Source organism: Lissotriton helveticus, chromosome 9 (genome assembly GCF_964261635.1).
Source record: "Lissotriton helveticus chromosome 9, aLisHel1.1, whole genome shotgun sequence".
NCBI classification, from domain to species: domain Eukaryota; kingdom Metazoa; phylum Chordata; class Amphibia; order Caudata; family Salamandridae; genus Lissotriton; species Lissotriton helveticus.
Window position 1 is genome coordinate 688,971,739 of NC_136070.1, and position 14,898 is coordinate 688,986,636.

Genomic DNA, 14,898 nt, shown 5'->3' on the forward strand with positions numbered 1-14,898 from the left:
TTCTAAGCCTAGATACCCTTATAAGCAACAAGCATAGTTATAGTACTATAGAAAGTGCAGCACAAAGGCTTCAGTGTTCTGAACAGAGCAGTTCACTGCTTGATTCAGATCTCGGTTGTTGCAGTTCATATGTAGGTGGTCAATAGTGCTCTCCATGGCTCTGCTGGGTTGGGCAGGGGTCAGGCAATTTGTTGAGTGCTGACTGCGGAAAGGAGTGTGTTAGAAATGGGATTTCTGGTTGGCTAGGGCAAGCGCCTAAGCCAGGCTGAAACCACCATTCTAGTTGGGGAAAGGGAGTTACACACTGAAGATAACCCCTACTCACCCCTTTGGTAACTTGGCAGAGCAGTCAGGCTTATCCCAGAGGCAATGGGTAAAGCGTTTGCGCAACACACACACACATCAGCTACACCCTAGGCACACCACAAAAGAAACTCAACACAAGGTTATATAAAAATAGCCTTTGTATTATCCATAAAACACATCCAAGCATAATCACACACATATATATATATATATATATATATATATATATATATATATATATATATATATATATATATATATCCGTAGAACAGCGCTCTGTCTCCATAGGTTAGGGGTCCCCCACACACCATAGATCGACGCAGACACGGTCCAAATTCGTGCAAGTATTTTAATTAGTGCAAGCACATCGCATGACGTTTCGGCTCCGAGGAGCCTTGTTCACATGACAGTGTCCAACATAATGAGCCATTCTTTTAAAGGGACAGCTTCAGTTGTGAAAAGTGGGTCACATGCTTGTATTAAAGATGGACATAGAAAAAATACTTTTACTTTCTGGATATTTATCCAATCAAGCATAGTTCAAATTTTGAAGGCATAGTATTTTAAAATATTTATCTTTCACATAATATTGTAGAGATCAATGATTGAATACCACATCAATTAAAACATATGATAGATATGAGTTTGCTAATGATTGTCAAATACAAAAAACTTCTATTCACTGTTCTGTCGCCCTTTTAAGGTAGAATATTTACATATTTACATATTTACATGAAAATCGTATGTTTTCACGTGTAAAGTGCTTCTGCTAAAGTGCATATGTAATATATGCAAAATCTCGCTATTGTGCAAAAAAGTGCCATATATATATATATACACTGAGCCACCTGGCACTAGGTATTACTTTACAGGGGATTAGATACATTACATGGCCAATCGGGCCACTGTCATAACTATTAGCACACACAAGTAGTGAGAAATAAACACAACCAGTAAATACTAGTAAAGGTGCTCTTAGCATAAACGTATTATGGATACACGGCATAGCATATTATGTAACACATAATCAACAGCAGTGCATTACTTCACCACCATCCATCCTGCCAACCATCATCAGCAGTGCACGTTAATCACTTACTAGGTGCACACATTACCATCATAGCCTAAGCACATTATGCAAAGCCACCTTAGCAAGACCATAACATGTATGTATGGCCTAACCATTATTGAACACATAACGCTGGCAGAGTGTACCTTAGTAGACATGCTCAGTGGGCACATAGCGTAAATACATCAGGCCCATAGCTACAGGAGCCATAATTCCCCAAGAAGGTATAGTCACAGCCCCGGCCTCCTCATCACCATTAGGGCCCCTCACAGGCCACGTGCCCTTGCATCTGGGCAAAACATATACTCGTTCCGATGCGGGAGCCCCAGAAAGGTAGTGCGTGGCCCCTTAGGGTGGGAGGATCTCACTTGGGGCCCTCCTGAGGAAAACAAAGATATGGCCAAAAGGCGGTGCAGCTGCCACTGTGTACACAAGGGGGGGGGGGCGTGGATTCCCCTCCAGTCAGCCCCTCTCGACTCACCCTCACTCTGGTGAGCCTGGGAAGCTTCTCCATGCGGGGTCGGTCGGCCTCTCCAGACGTCCCGCATTCCCTGTGTCCTCGGTGGAGCCCTCACTCGCCATGCCATCAGTGGAGTCGTCACTCACCAGCAACTCACAGAGCTCTCCACTTCCTGGGTTAGAGCCCCACCCACGATGAAGCTTCGCCTGCCTGGCTTCCTCTTTCTGCGAAGGTCAACAAAGATATGGGGCAAAGTCCCCTTTGTCCCCGTCTCAGTCTCCTTTCTCTGGGCACCACGTGGGGCTCCCACCAGCAACACTAGAGCCCCGTCCACCTCCAGGCACAAGCTTGCCTGACTTCCGTCGATGGCCACGTCCGGCCCTTGGCGCCTGCTCTCGCGCATGGCTCCGCCCACAGACAAGCCGACTTCCGGTCCTTCTTCTGCCTCCTTTGTCCGTTGTGGGGAAACACACAAAGCTCTCCCTCTGGCACTCTTCATGGCGTGGCGGCACCCTTCTCAGCAAAGCTGGAGCCTACCTTAGGCTCAGGGGGATAGTAGAAGGAGCGCGCTCCACGTGCTATGTTGTGCCGACGCCCACACCTTTGGGCAGATCTGTTATCAGCACATCCAAAACGTGCTGAGTTTAAAGATAAAGTTCCAGCACTCCACCTGCCCTTAGCCCCAGGGCTCTCCACAAGGGGAATATCCCACCAGCATCCAGAGTGCTGCCCCCCAGGTTGGGGGGAGAGTCTCCTCTCAGCTCAATTTGCCCAGGCAGGCCAGCACATCAGTGCTCAGCAGGGCAGCAGCTTCCCTTCCACAAGTAGGGAGCCCCAGATTGCGGTTCCTCCCAGCAGTCCAGCAGCCTGGCTGCCACCAGTTCCAAGTCAGCACACAGCAGCTCATTTCATAGGGTTGCAGTCCCAATACTTATACCACTTGTGTCTTTGTTCTCCCCGTGGCACAGGGCTCTGTGCCCGGTCCAAACCAGTTCTGGGGGGGCACTTACACAGTTTCTTACATGTGCACAACACCCTCCTTCGTCAGTATGGGTCCTGTCCCCAGACACATGGCAGGGGGACAGAGCCAGCATTGTGGAAGGAAAGCTCAGTCCCATTCAGTCCCAGGTGCTGCTCCCCCCACCACTCCAAATGCAGATTGGCTTATTCAGCCTAGTGCTGACTTGCCCAGTCCCTCTGGAGCCACTGCACCTTCCCAGCCCCTGTCACTCCAGGGCCAGACATGTAATACACATCAGGCAGGCACAAAGACACATAGCACACAGGAATGCCCACTTCTAAAAGTGGCATTTCTAAAACAGTGATAATGAATCTGTGAAGACCATTACGCAGCAGTTATTACCACTATTCCAAACATACCAAACTTGACCACTCTACTCCTCTCAGGTCAGGAATTACCACTGGAGCACATATCAGGGAATCCCCAATGCATTCCTATGAGAGAGCAGCCTCGCAGTAGTGAGAAGCCAAAATGGTTGTTTGTCACTACCAGGACATGCCACACAGTTAAGGCCCATGTCCTACCTTTTACCTACAGTGCACCCTGCCCATAGGGCTATCTAGGGCCTACCTTAGGGGTAACTGATATGTAGCAAAAGGGGAGTCCCAGATGGCAACCACTTTGTGTCACGTCACAGCAGCAGTAAACTTTGCGTGCAAGCCCTGCAATGGCAGAGGTCTGAGACAGGTTTGAAAGGCTACTTTGGTGGGTGGGGCAAGCAGCGCTGCAAGCCCACCAGTAGCACTTACTGGCCCTGGGTATCTGAGATACCACTTTACGAGGGACTGATAGGCAAATTAAATACGCCAAATAGGTGTAGACCAACCTTACCACTTTTACCATAGAGAGCACATGCACTTTACACTGGACAGCAGTGATAAAGTGCAGAGAGTCCTAAAACCACCAACACTAGGTCTGAAAAAATACCAGAAGGAAGGCAAAAAGTTCAGGATGACCCTGCGAAAAAAGGGCCAAGTCTAACAGAGTGGCAGTTACAGTTTCTGAGAAAGGGAATGTGAGCAGTGGGCGTGGAGGCACATTGATCTTCACACATACAGCTACTTTACAGGAAGAAGTTAACTCTCAGGAGCACACCCAATGATGATACAGTGACTGGCACTTAGGTCTTACACAGACTATGGGCCATTGGAGTTGGTCTCACCAAGCCACAATAGGCTCTGAGCACGAGGATTCCCACAGAGCTTTAGCATCACTTGCCAGAGGCAGCTCCTTCACTTAGGCAAAGGAGCGTCGCCCCACTGCTTTTCAGCAAGCAGTGTAAGAAAAAATAAAAGGATAATAACTCAATGTTCTTGCAAGGCAGGGTGGTGCTGCTCTTCTGAAAGAGCAGGGGAGGGGAGCAGTGGTTTTCACTCCCTCTGTGCGCGTAAATGTTTTGCCGGCCGTCTCAGGCTGGCCAAACATTCATGCCCACGCACATTGTATGATACCCACCCAGGCTGCATTACAGCCTGGGTGGAGAACACAGGCCCCCACTCCTCATCTGAGCGCCAAACCACGGTGTTCAGGCCAATCACAACGCTGCATTGCAGTGCTGCGATTGGCTCAGGGGAGCCTGGGTCCTTCCTGTTCCGGCTGGAGGAAGCAGTGGAGAGACGTGACGAGGATGATGCAGCTACACGGACAGGAGGTATGTTTTATTTAATTTTTTATTTATCCTCTTCCCCTCCCCATCAACGCCGTTCAGTGCCGCCGCTGCCACCTGCAAAGAAGATCACTGGCAGCTCAGTAGGGGATTGCAAGCTGTTGTTATGGGAATGTCAGGTCCTTCTATCTTCCTCTCAGCAACTCTGTAAATCACTGTTTTGGGCTTTTTAGCTGACCAGTAAATCTTTTAGAAGCAAGGCAAGCCACCTCCTTTCAGATGCTGCATCAATGTCTTTTCAACAGTCCTGCGGTATAGACCTTACTCCTCCAAGGGAGGCAGACAATAATGCTGGCATTGGTAACTGTCATCCTCTGCACAAGTGCCCAATGCTCCTTGAGTAGGATGTGAACAAAGAGTAAGCCAATTGGTCAGTGTACACAAAGTACAGTTGCCCCGAACACAATTGTCTACACAAAGTTAGCCTTAAACCTCCAAGGGAAGCTAAGAACGAAGCTACAGGGAAGCTTACACTCGCAGATGTGTATTGGCCACACAGTGCACCTTCTGCCCAATAAACTTCTGTTGATATAGTGTTTCTCTCCAGCAGACAGCACACTTAATGCAGGAAATGGGAGGTAACCTATCTGTTTGGATAAGGTGTACAGTTTTTAGCCTTCCATTTGAATACATTCATTGTGCAGGCGTTGTCCTTGTCAGACTGCAGACTAAAATGGGATTGGTCCTGTCCAAGTGAGCAACAAGAAGTCCTTTCTGCTTCTTTCTTTAGGAAGCAAATTCAAGCTAGACCCATTGTTTAATATAACCGGTAAGGTACAGGTGGATTAATGGGGAGAGACACACATTACTGGGGACAGACACTTATTATGCCAGCTCCTTTGGCAGGACCCGTCCTACTCATCTGGTCAAAACACAAATGAAATGCAGCTAAGCTTTAGTTGAAGCCTGCTGCATATTTTGCCTGGCGGTCTGCCAGCATCCACCCAGACTGAACCTTTTGCTCGGGTTGATTTACACCTCTGCAGCACAGTTTTACTGTGCAGGTGCCAGTCATGTGGACATTAGTTTATTCCAGTATTGGAACTTTCATAGATTCACATGCTTAAATCACTCGCAGTCGTAGAGATGGGGAGTCCCTAGTACCTTAAAAAGGAATGTAATAGTAGACATAGACCATAGAGATCCGACGCCTTATGGGTTTAGTAACATAGCCTAGTCATTATTTAAAAAAGGACTAAACTTAAGAGTCAAACAATCAGGTCAGGCCATCCTTTTGAACACTCCTGTGAGTAGCTCCAGTTTCTCAGATTTCTCCCACACTTCGTGCTAGGGAGTCTCCACTGAGCCATGCTCAGTTCTACCTGTCACTACTTTTTCAGAAGAACTTCAGATGTTGCTCTACAGAAGTGTACAGATTTACTTTAATATTCTAGTTATATCTGTTATGTGGGTGTTTTAAACTGACTTTGAACATGTCAGACACACCAAAGAAGAGGCTCTTCAGACCCTGTGATACTTGCAGAAAGAAGAGGCTACACGCTGAGGACCCTCATCAGGAATGTATATATTGTTTGTATCTGTCTCATAACATAAAAGGCATGTCACACTTTCTCTTCTAAAACATTGAAGGATCATGAGGGGCGACTACTACTATGGCTGCAAAAGCTTAAGTCCACACAAGATCCAGTTTCTGTTGAGGATAGCAAGACTTCATCTTTATTTTTCTCCAAAACACCTATTAAAAGAGAGCTAGAGATATTACTGGGTCTCATTTCTTTCACGAACCACCCAAAAAGGCATCCAAAAAGAGCACTCAGCACTCACAGACACTGCAGTCCATCCAAGTCACCTCATAAAACTGACTTTCCTTTAGGACAAAATGGGAAAAAGAACTCAAGTCAACATCAGAAATCTATTTCTGAGCCTCCAACACCTCCACCTCAGATGAGTGAAGAAACCTTCCTTTGCTGCGCCAACAGATGGATCATCGATGATGAAAGAGGTTACAGCAGTGTCAACGGTATCTACCTCTAATACTGTCACCATGTCCATAGCATCCTCCTCCTCGTCGACAACCCCATCGTCGACTAGCAGTAAGTGCACTGTGGACTAGGGGTATGGGCGGACCGGAATAACAGGCGTGGAGGCCGGATGTATTGCGCTATTTCAGCTGTTTTTATTGTTCTGTAAGCAAACAAGAGGGGTTGCAAGGAAGTGAGGCTGGATGTCTTGAAGTCCGTTCTCGTCGTGTAGGCTGAACAGGGTTCCACTCAGCTGGGCTGTCCGTCCGGGTGAGGAGGTCTTCGGGTTGGCTTCTAGTCTAGGGTCGGGATCGGGTTTCGCCTCGGAGGGGAAGGAGAGAGAACAGGGCAGTTAGTCCTTATCGGCTTTTGGACCGTTGGAGTACTGTCACCAACCACCGGGATGTGAGGGGGCCAGCGAGAACGTGAGGGTGAGGACGATACGGGAGGATTCAAAGAAGGGGAGAATCGAGAGAGAGGAATGGGAAGAGCGTGCTGAGGTGAGGGGGGAGTGCAGGAGCTATAATACAAAGGGCTAAGGGCAGTGAAATGACTAACTATATACAGTGCAGGGGTGTACTGTCCGTGAGGGGATCTATGTACAGCTAGTTTACAACGATCTACAGGGAGACACGGAGAAAAGATAACAATGTACTCACGTGCCCCGCCGCAACTCTCCAGCGAGTTGCGGCCGCTCTCCAGCAACCTCCTGAGGACTCCACCACTCTTCGGTCCAGACGTCCTCCTCCTCTTCGCTTTCGCTCTTGCTCCTTCTGCTCTCCGTCTCGGGTTCTCCGAACGCTGTCTCCTGCCACGAGTCTGCTGCTTTGAACACTCTCCTCTCTTCGTCATCGGCTTTTCTGTGTGTCGGGCTGATGATGGGGGCGGGAATCCGGGGTCACAGGAGTTCACTTCCGGTTCGTCGGGCGACCCCGCTGGTCGTTCCGTTTCCTGTAGGGAAATAGAGAGAGGAGGAGTCCTGGTCGTCAGGGACACTGGAGGGTCAGCGGTTATGGAATCCCTGCTCGGGCGCCGCCCTGTCGAGGTGAGAGGCGCTCCCCTTCCACATCCCCTTTCCCTAGCTGTCTTTCTTGTGGGGGAGGTAGGTGGAGGATATCGAGAGAGATAGTCCGCATTGCCCTGTTCTGCCCCTTTCCGGTGTAAGGTTTTGAACCTGTAGGGTTGTAGGGATAGGAACCACCGAAGCACTCGATCGTTGTGGCCCCGGTTTCGTGCCATCCATTCCAATGGAGCGTGATCTGTGTATAGAATAAACTCACGCCCCTCCAGGTAATATCGAAGGCTTTCCACTGCCCATTTAATGGCCAGGGCCTCCTTTTCAACTACAGCATAATTCATTTCCCGAGGGAAGATCTTTCTGCTGAGGTAGAGGATAGGCCTCTCCACCCCTGTCTGATCTTTCTGGGATAGGACGGCTCCCAAACCCTGGTCTGAGGCATCAGTTTGTAAGATGAAGGGTTGTGTGTGGTCGGGGCTAATCAATACTGGCTCGGAAACCAGGGATCGCTTGAGTTTGTGAAAGGCTTGCAACATCAGGGGAGTGGGTTGTTGTAGCACAGCCTCTGTTCATGTGCTTTTCTTAAGCAGGTCTGTCAAGGGGACTGCGGTTTGGGGAAAGATGGGGATGAACCTCCTATAGTAGCCTAACAGCCCAAGGAAGGCACAGAGGTCTTTCTTCGTTTGTGGGAATGAGATGGCCTGGATGGCCTTTATTTTGTTGTCCTGAGGTCTGATAACACCCTCCCCAAGCAGATACCCCAGGTATTTTACAGTTTGGGCAGCGAGAGTGGTTTTGGTTGGGTTGATGGTAAACCCGTGTTTCCCCAGGGACGTGACTACTTGTTTCAAGTGGGACAGGTGCTCTCGCCAATCGTCGCTATAAATGACGATGTCGTCCAGGTAGGCTCCTGCGTATAGGGCATGTGGTTGTAGGACTATGTTCATGGCCCTCTGAAACGTCGCAGGGGCCCCATGAAGCCCGAAGGGCATTACTCTGAATTGGAACAGGCCATCCGGCGTGGAGAACGCCGTTTTTTTCTTGTCTTCCTCTTTCAGGGGAATCTGCCAGTATCCCTTGCAGAGATACAAGGTGCTAATATATCGGGCTTTGCCTATCCGTTCTATCATCTCGTCGACCCTCGGCAAAGGATAGGTATCGAAACTTGAGACTTTATTGACCTCTCGAAAGTCTATGCAAAATCTCGTGGAGCCATCAGGTTTGGGGACTAGGACTATGGGTGAGTTCCAGCTACTGATAGACGTTTTTATGATGCCCATTTGCAACATCTGGTTGGTCTCTGCCCTGATAATGTTCCGGCGTACTTCAGGGACCCGGTAGGGCCGTTGCCTCACTGTTTTCCCGGGTTCCGTGTGGATGGCATGTTCTATGACAGTCGTGTGCCCTGGTAGGGAGGAAAAGACCGCCTGTATTGGGGATAAGGCGGTTCTTAAGTCTTGTCTGTTGCTTTCGGGCAAATCAGGGTCCAGACAACACTCAAACGGCAGGGGTTCCTGGCGCTGTGTACTGGCCAGTACTGGCTGGGGTCCCTCCCACTTCTTCAGGAGGTTTATGTGGTATATTTGTGTCTGGTTGTGGTCCAATTCAACTTCGTACGTGACCGGAGTCACCTGTCTTAGTACGGGATATGGCCCTTGCCACTGGCCTAGTAACTTGTGGTCGGAGGATGGAATGAGGAGCAATACTAGGTCTCCGGGGACAAAGGACCTCACCTTGGCTCCCCGGTCATACAGGCGTTTTTGGGTTGTCTGAGCAGTCATCATGTTTTGTCTTACTATCTCTCTGATTTGACCTAGGTGTGTTTTAAGGTTTGCAACGTATTCCGGTAGAGGTCGGGTGTGATCCGGCTCGGCCTCCCAGGCCTCCCGGGCCATATCCAATAGTGTCCTGGGTGCCCTCCCTCACAAGAGTTCGTATGGGGAGTAACCAGTACTGCTCTGGACTTTGCATCATATTGCGAATAGGGCTAAGGGCAACATTTCTTCCCAGCGACGGCTCTCCAGTCCTAATAGTTTCTTGAGGGTGGTTTTCAGGGTGGCATTATACCGTTCCACCAGCCGTCGGTCTGGGGGTGGTAGGCAGAGGTCCTTATCTGATTGATGCCCAGGTGGGAACACACCTGGCGCATAAGGGAGGAGACAAAAGGGGTGCCTTGGTCGGTCAATATTTCACGGGGAAAACCCACCCGTGTGAAGATGGAGACGAGAGCTTTAGCTATGTTCTGGGTGGTAGGGTGGCGTAAGGGGACGGCCTCAGGAAAACGGGTGGCGTAGTCCACGAGGACAAGAGCATATCTACACTCGCTTTTTGAGGGTAACATGGGGCCTATAAGGTCCATCCCTACCCTACTGAAAGGGACATCAATGAGAGGGAGGGGTTGGAGGGGTACTTTGGGGGGCCGGTATCGACTGTTCTTCTGGCATACCGGGCATTCGCGACAGTATTGACTCACTTGTTTGTACACCCCAGGCCAGTAAAACTTTTCCAAAACGGTCTGTCCTGTTTTATCATCTCCGAAATGACCCCCTAATAAATGGCTATGAGCCAGGAATAGTACTTTGTCATGAAAGGGACCGGGAACGAGTAGCAGAGGGGGTTGTTGGGGTCCGCCTTTCCTGTACAGCAGACCGTTCTTTTTTAAGAAATAAGGACATACTTGTAGTGGGGCTTCGTTTTCTAGGGCACGCCCCCAGGAGTCCTGTAACACCGGGTCTTCTTGTTGTGCGGCTCGATATTCTCGGTCGGTTTCCCAAGGATGGTTGTCCACCTGGACAGGATAGGCTGTGGTGGCCAGATCCTGGATGCGGAAAGACAAAGCCCGGGGCGTCTCTTGGGGTCCTTCGCGGGCTTGCCGTAGCCGAACCCTATACGTCTCCTCGTCGATCCCTAGTCGGTCTAGGATGCAGGTCTTTATGTCCTGGTAAGGCGTTTGTCCCTGTATATTGGCCTGTTGGTAGGCCGCCTGCAGTTCCCCCGTCAGCAGGGGGCCCAAGTAGTGACCCCAGCGATCGGCCGGCCAAGAAGCGGCATGTGCCAGGCGCTTAAAGTTTGTGAAGAAGAAATCCGGGTCTTCTCCCGGGACATACTTTTGTAGGACTACAGAGGGTAGGGAGGCGGTTGGTCGTTGTTGTCCCATGACATCGGCTAATCTCCCGAGAGCCTGATCCTGAGCGGTGCCCTGATCCTTCAGGACGTCGTGAAGCTGGCCACGATCGTCTTCAGCCGTCTTGAGGAAGCGCTCCATCATCTTCCCGAGTAGCTCCTGGCTTTCTGCCAGCTGTTTAACCGCGGCCTCCATGCTTCCGGTAGATCCCACTTCTGACACCAAGTGTGGATTAGGGGTATGGGCGGACCGGAATAACAGGCGTGGAGGCCGAATGTATTGCACTATTTCAGCTGTTTTTATTGTTCTGTAAGCAAACAAGAGGGGTTGCAAGGAGGTGAGGCTGGATGTCTTGAAGTCCGTTCTCGTCGTGTAGGCCGAACAGGGTTCCACTCACCTGGGCTGTCCGTCCGGGTGAGGAGGTCTTCGGGTTGGCTTCTGGTCTAGGGTCGGGATCGGGTTTCCCCTCGGAGGGGAAGGAGAGAGAACAGGGCAGTTAGTCCTTATCGGCTTTTGGACCGTTGGAGTACTGTCACCAACCACCGGGATGTGAGGGGTCAGAGAGAACGTGAGGGTGAGAACGGTACGGGAGGATTCAAAGAAGGGGGGGAATCGAGAGAGAGGAATGGGAAGGGCGTGCTGAGGTGAGAGGGGAGTGCAGGGGCTATAATACAAAGGGCTAAGTGCAGTGAAATGACTAACTATATACAGTGCAGGGGTGTACTGTCCGTGAGGGGATCTATGTACAGCTAGTTTACAACGATCTACAGGGAGACACGGAGAAAAGATAACAATGTACTCACGTGCCCCGCCGCAACTCTCCAGCGAGTTGCGGCCGCTCTCCAGCAACCTCCTGAGGACTCCACCACTCTTCGGTCCAAACGTCCTCCTCCTCTTCGCTTCCGCTCTTGCTCCTTCCGCTCTCTGTCTCGGGTTATCCGCACGCTGTCTCCTGCCACGAGTCCGCCGCTTTGAACGCTCTCCTCTCTTCGTCGTCGCTTTTCTGTGTGTCGGGCTGATGATGGGGGTGGGACTTCCGGGGTCACAGGAGTTCACTTCCGGTTCGTCGCGCGACCCCGCTGGTCGTTCCGTTTCCTGTAGGGAGAGAGAGAGGAGGAGTCCTGGTCGTCAGGGACGCTGGAGGGTCAGCGGTTATGGAATCCCTACTCGGGCGCCGCCCTGTCGAGGTGAGAGGCGCTCCCCTTCCACATGCACAAACAAATAAATAAAACAAATTTAGTTGCCCGCGCTGCTTCACATTTGGTGATGCAGCGCGCGCAACGAAATTTGTTTTATTTATTTGTTTGTGTACTTACCTCTGTGCGGCAGTATTCCGGAGTTTACTACCACCCTGCCCCTCCCCCGCCCCACGTCAGCGCCCGGCAGGACTCCCACCATGGGCCACTACTGCACAATAGTTAAGAACGGTCCCCTCTATTTGGGTTTAATGGAAACTTCCATCAGCTCTATCGGTGGAGAGAGGGAAATTATGGAAAAAAAGGCTGGATCTGGGCATAGCCGATCATTAGTTCACTTCTTAGCACAGATGCACCAGGTTGTGACTGGGAGGGTCTTGTATGGGGCGGATGGGGAACTCACCCCTCCAGTTATAATAAACCGTCGGGTGAGTCAAGGTTACGTGCTGGTGCCATTTCTATTTTGTCTTTACATTAATGACTTGGGAAGTTATCTGATCCAAGGGCATATTGATGTCCCTAAAATAGGCAACAGAAATCTGCCAGCGTTACTCTACGCTGATGATTGTGTGTTGATGTCTAGAATCGGTGTTGGTCTGCAAATGCTTGTCACTATATTTAATGATTTTATGTCTGATTTGGGTTTAAAGACCAATACAGCCAAGTCTTATACCATGGTGGTAGGTAAATCGCCCCCCCCCCCTTAAAATCATGTTTAAAATCATGTTTTATCAATAATGAGAGGTTGTCTTATGTTTCAACCTTTTCATACTTAGGTATCCCCTTTGACCAGAAAGGTACTTGGCATCATTTAGTTGCAACTAGGGTTAGTAGTTGCAACCACAATTTGGAGGCATTGTTCAGGTTTACAAAGAAATTAGGCTCTAGACCAATCGACTCAGTAACTAACATCTATAAGGCTCGCTACCGCTCTGTAACTTTGAATGGGGCTGGAGTGTGGGGTTTTTGTAACCCAACACACCTCCAGGCTGTGGAGAACAACTTTCTGAGATGATTACTAACAGTCCCATGTAGCCTACCAATTATTTTTTTGTCAAAATGAACTTGGTCTGATCCCTTTAACTCACAGTATACAAATTGCTCCAACTTTGCTATGGCACTCAGTATGGGCGAAAGATGAGCCAGCCCAAAATTGTGCGATAATATTGGACTGACTCAGCCTTGACCAAATGCAGAAGATACCATGGTTTAACTACATAAAAAGGCAGCTGGAAACAGTGGGGAGGGCGGATTGTGTTAATATAACCCTCAAAGAATTGCCAAGGTTTCAAAAACACAGTTGAAAGGGGATCTTTAATCTTTTTTAAAGATAACCAGTGAGCGTTTGGAGACTGGGAAAAAGAGAGTTCTGAAATATTTGCCTCTAGTATGTTCACCATGTGTAGAGCCTTATCTTTCCTTTTTTTTGGTCACTCGAAAATGTTTTATCTCATTAGATTCAGGTTCAGCATTGCATATTTCTTGATTTCTTATCCGTGCAAAGTATATGGTGATGCCGTACTTGAATCATGCCCCTGTGACTCCAAATCAACTCATAACATGTTGCATTTTTTGTTCTACTATCGACTCTACACTAAACCGAGGAGGGATTTTATAATACCTCTAATAAGATTTTTAAATATCAGGACGTGCAGGCCGGCCCTGTATCGTCTCCAACTGTTGAGTGACGAATATACATGTTTAATGGTGTATAGATATATTTCTACAGCAGTCCATTTACGGAACTTATGCCTAGATGCATCGAACAGAATTGCATTCGCAAACGGTGCGAATCGCAAAATTCGTCCGCTTGCAAATGCAATTCTCAAATTTTGGATGCATCATGCTTTTCGCAATTTTAGGAATCGCAACTATGTTGCGATTTCTAAAATTGCGATTGCATTTAAGAAATCGCAATTTGAGATTTCTTAAATGCAATGCATGATTATTTTCTAAATTGCGAATTCGCAATTTGGAAGGGGTAAATTAGCATGAAGTTGAACTTCATGCTAATTTACAGAAAACTTTCAAACATGCACAAGTTACATATTTGAAACTTTTAATTTACAGACACACATGTCCTTGGGGCATGTGTGTGTAAATGGATCTTAAAGTTAAATTTCAGAGGTGCAGGGAGGGGTTCTTTGGACCCCCCCTGCACCCTTGAAATTGCATTCACATTTTGCGATTCGCAAAATGAAATTCGCAAATTGTGAATGCCTTCCCATTCCTTCCTATGGGCCTTTTGGCCCATAGGAATCAATGGGAAGGGTTTCCTTAATTGCGATTCGCAAATTGTGAATCGCAATTAAGGAAAAATACCGAATCGCAAAAAAAATGCGATTTTTTCATGCATTGCCATTTGCGATTCCTAAATTGCGATTCCTTACTTTTCGCAATTTAGGAATCGCAAAAAAAAACGTTGATGCATCTACCCATAAGTTTGGAAATTATCTTATTTATTCGCTAATGTCCAGTCACATCTGTAATGGTATTTTGGTTTTATATGGATTATAATGAATTGCCTCTGAAAATATTGGTCTGTGGGGATATAGTGTTTGTATTTAGCATTTATATATGCTTTCTCTCTGTGCTGATCTATGATTATTGTTATAACATTTTAATCTTTGTTCTTATATGGAAACTCGTGACTTGCTGCTATGTGATGAAATACATTTTTTGTATATATATATATATCGTTGATTATGAATTTTATTACTATGATTTTTTTTATATATTCTCTGTTCTTTGTTTTAACTCTGGATGTCTTCTTTTATGGTTGTGAAAAGAACCGAATAATGAATATTTGACTGACTCTTGACCTGCGCTCATATAGTCAAGACTCCCAAGCCACTATTGTAAATGATCATAATGCTGCCAATTTGAAACTTTATTGGAAACACAGGTTTCCACAATGCGCAAAATAAATGCTATGTCACCAGTTGTAATATCTAGAAACCATTACTATCGAAATGATAACAAGGATCCTGGCAGTGATATGCATCAAGCCTAGTGTCATTTTCAAATTCTTTCATCGCACATCTTTACCAGAATCT

General features: G+C 48.1%; 1 protein-coding gene across 1 annotated transcript in view; it reads left to right on the forward strand.

The window, feature by feature from the left end:
• NAALADL1 (N-acetylated alpha-linked acidic dipeptidase like 1) overlaps positions 1-14,898 on the forward strand; it is a 246,209-nt gene that overhangs the window by 177,764 nt on the left and 53,547 nt on the right. The gene's annotated exons all lie outside the window — the stretch shown is intronic.